Consider the following 4,059-nt stretch of genomic DNA (forward strand, 5'->3'; position numbering starts at 1 on the left):
AGATAGATAGATAGAATTTGTTTCTGCCCTTATTTCCAATTTGGGATAATGATTATTCCCTTATCCATATCAGAATTATTTTATAATCACTTAAAAAGAAATTTTATGTACACTGTTTAAAATACAGAAGAGAGGGAACAAGTTTTAAAATTAGGTTACTGTTCCAATATCTGGGTGGAGGCTACCAGGGGGCGCTAGAGAGAGAAGGATAGTCCATTTTATGGGGGTGGAGGATGGATTGCAGGAGTAAAACTATTTCCCCCTGTGTTCCTGTTATTCCACCCCACCCAGGTCCTCGTTGTGGAAACAACCCTCATTCATGATATGGGGAGGAGGGGAAATAGCCAGCAAAAATAGGAGGGGGTAATGGTTTTCCTCCTTCAACTCCCCATGCCTGTAAAATGGACTATCCATCTCTCTCTCTAGCGCTCCCTTGTGGCCTCTGCCGGGATCATGGAACAGTACCAAAATCAGATTAATTCCCCACTTTGGTTTCTAGATAAAGGCAATGAATGTGAAGTGTATGGGAATGGGACTGCCCTAAAGCCTGCTGCAAATTAATTCAGATTTACACATTACTTGTAAATTAAAATTAATCAAGTGTAAGTTTTAGCTCTTGTTTACAATTTATTATAAAAAGCTGATCTTTGAATAAATAAATGTAGGAATCTGTTTTTCCAGTTTGCTTTCTTTGTACTAAACGTAATTAGTAAATAAAACTAATGGCTTCTGCACTTTTCTGTAATACATTTCGTACAAAAACAAACACTGAATTTGTATCCTGAAATATTTTCTCTGTGTCTAATGTGCGCATAATCTCTGTAAAAGCAAGTGTTTTATTAAATATCATAAACATTAATGAGATAGAATTATAGTGTTGGAAGAGACGTCACGGGCCATCCAGTCCAACCCCCTGCCAAGAAACAGGAAGATGACATTCAAAGCACCCCCAACATGGCCATCCAGCCTCTACTTAAAAGCCTCTGAAGAAGGAGCCTCCACCATGCTCCGGGGCAGAGAGTTCCAGTGCCTAACAGCTCTCACAGTTAGGAAGTTCTTCCCAATATTCAGGTGGCATCTCCTTTCCTGCAGTTTGAAGCCATTGTTCCATGTCCTAGCCTCCAGGACAGCAGAAAACAAGCTTTCTCCCTCCTCCCTATGACTTCCCCTCACATATTTGTATATGGCTATCATGTCTCCTCTCAGCCTTCTCTTCTGCATGCTAAACATGCCCAGTTCTTTAAGCCGCTCTTCGTAGGGCTTATTCTCCAGACCCTTGATCATTTTAGTCACCCTCTGGACACTTTCCAGTTTGTCAACATCTCCCTTCAATTGTGATGCCCAGAATTGGACACAGTATTCCAGGTGTTGTCTGACCAAGGCAGAATAGAGGGGTAGAATAGCTTCCCTGGATCTAGACACTACACTCCTATTTATGCAGGTCAAAATCCCATTGACATTTTTTGCCACCGCATCACATGTTTAACTTGTTGTCCACGAGGACTCAAAGATCTTTTTCACACGTACTGTTGTCGAGCCAGGCGTCCCCCATCCTGTATCTTTGCATTTCATTTTTCTGCCTAAGTGGAGTATCTTGCATTTGTTACTGTTGAACTTCATTTTATTAGTTTCAGCCCATCTCTCTAATCTGTTAAGATCATTTGGGATTCTGCTCCTGTCTTATGGAGTATTAGCTATCCCTCCCAGTTTGGTGTCATCTGCAAACTTTATGATCATGCCTTCTAACCCTTCATCTAAGTCATTAATAAAGATGTTAAACAGAATGGAGCCCAGGACTGACCCCTGTGGTACTCTACTCGTGACTTCTTTCCAGGGTGAAGAAGACACATTGGTGAGCACTCTTTGGTTTCCTTCACTTAGCCAATTACAGATCCACCTAACTGTAGTTTTGCCTAGCCCACATTTGACTAGCTTGTTTGCCAGAAGGCCATGGGGGACTTGGTCGAAGACCTTACTGAAATCCAGATACACTACATCCACGGCGTTCCCCACATCTACCCAGCTCGTAACTCTTATCGAAAAAAGAGATCAGATTAGTCTGGCATGATTTTTTTTAATAAATCCGTGTTGACTATTAGCGATGACAGCATTTGTTTCTAAGTGTTTGCAGACCACTTCCTTAATGATCTTTTCCAAAATCTTGCCTGGTATCAACGTGAGGCTGATCCGGATGGTAATTGTTTGGGTTGTCCTTTTTTCCCCTTCTTGAAGATAGGGACATTTGCTTTCCTCCAATCTGCTGGGACTTCTCCCGTTCTCCAAGAACTTTCAAAGATGATTGCCAGTGGTTCTGAAATAACTTCCGCTACATGTAATTGATCTGGCCCTGGGGACTTGAATTTGTTTAGAGCGGCCAGGTGTTCCTGGACAACTTGTTTCCCTATTTGGAGTTGTATCTCCCCAATTCTTCATCCACTCCATGTTGCTAAGGTTGAGGCTGGCTTTCTTTTTGTGAGAAGACTGAGGCAAAGAAGGCATTAAGAAGGTAAGAGGAATTATTACCATCAGCTATAATGAAAGCTAATGAAACATATAAAACCAAGAGTGTCTACTATGATTAATTATGGAGACTCAGATAATCTTCAAAGTAATCTGTATTCATGGTGTTTGCTGGTCCCTACACTGACTATGTATCTAGAAAGAGAAGGGCTCAGTAAGGGTACATCTATACTAGGCATGGCCAAACTTTGGACTTATCGGCTGTTAGGAATTGTGAGAGCTGAAGTCAAATACCTGGAGGGCCGAAGTTTGCCCATGCCTGATCTATACTGTAGAATTAATGCATTTTGACACCACTTTAATTGCCAGGGCTTAATGCTGGCAATATGGGATCCTGGGTATAGTAGTTTGGGGAGGCTCCAGTACTCTTTGCCAGAGAATGCTAAAGACCTTGTAAAACTAAAACTCTCACGATTCCATAGCATTGAGCCATGGCAGTTAAGGTGAAGTCTAACTGCATTAATTCTACAATGCAGCAGATGCACCCTTGGTTAGGAAGCCTAACTATTTCCTGCCACTCCAATAGCGCAAGACCTACAGAGAGAGGGAATAGCATTTGTAAGATGCATACTATATAATATAATATATTGTATATGTATATAATTTTAATATTATTTTGTAATACAATACAATACTAATAATACAATATAATAACATTAATTATATATTTATATTACATGTTATATTATTAATAATATTACAATATATAGATATAGTACAATAGGGTAATTTATTGCCAGTATTGTGCTATGCTAATAATATAATATTGTATGTAAATTTAATTTGTAAGCCGCTCTGAGTCCCTTTCGGGGTGAGAAGGGCAGGATATACTGTAAATGTATTAAATAAATAAATAAGTACCATCCTACCTTAAGTTATCTAGCAAACATCGCCTTAACACTCCAGGAATACGTACATCCAAAAATGTTTGACAAGCTATTAGTGGAATCGAAATGCACAGCGGCGCGGAAACAAAGGGATTGGGCAAACTTTGGCCCTTCAGCTGTTTTGGACTTCAACTCCCACAATTCCTAACAGTATACCGGCTGTTAGGAATTGTGGGAGTTGGGAGTCCAAAACACCTGGAAGGCCAAAGTTTGTCCATGCCTGCTATACACAGTCGCACACACTGCAAGAAACTCAAGTGTACGGTCCTGCGTTTAAAAAATGAAGATTTCCCTCTGCAGCGTCTCAGTCGATTTTGCCTTTAAGCCGAACTATAAAAGAAGGCTGTTATAGCAGTTTGACAGCTCTTTAATTGCCAAGCCTCAATGCTATAGAAACTGGGGCTTGCTATTTTGTAAAACATTTAGCCTTTTCTGTCAGAGAGCTCCCATGCCTCAAAAAAACTACAAATCCCAGAATTCTATTCGAATTGAGCCGTGCAGGTTTCCCCTAGTCACGGACCGCAGCGGAAAAAATATGCCTTCGCCTTGTGTGCGTCCGGAACAGTGACGTCACTACCTGGGGCGTGAAGGGAGGCGGAATGGGACCCGCCTCCGAAGGCAATAGGCCACGCCCACATTTAACCCGTGAGTG

The 4,059-nt window shown here is 41.1% G+C and overlaps 1 long non-coding RNA gene across 1 annotated transcript; it reads right to left on the reverse strand.

Annotated features, from left to right (window-relative positions):
* Window positions 1–2,058: 2,058 nt before the first annotated feature.
* LOC134298519 (uncharacterized) lies at window positions 2,059–4,033 on the reverse strand. Its single transcript, XR_010005627.1, has 2 exons — window positions 3,390–4,033; window positions 2,059–2,481 (listed from the first exon to the last, which is right to left on the reverse strand). It is a non-coding gene; the product is annotated as an uncharacterized LOC134298519 (long non-coding RNA).
* Window positions 4,034–4,059: the final 26 nt, after the last annotated feature.

Source organism: Anolis carolinensis, chromosome 4, assembly GCF_035594765.1.
Source record: "Anolis carolinensis isolate JA03-04 chromosome 4, rAnoCar3.1.pri, whole genome shotgun sequence".
NCBI classification, from domain to species: domain Eukaryota; kingdom Metazoa; phylum Chordata; class Lepidosauria; order Squamata; family Dactyloidae; genus Anolis; species Anolis carolinensis.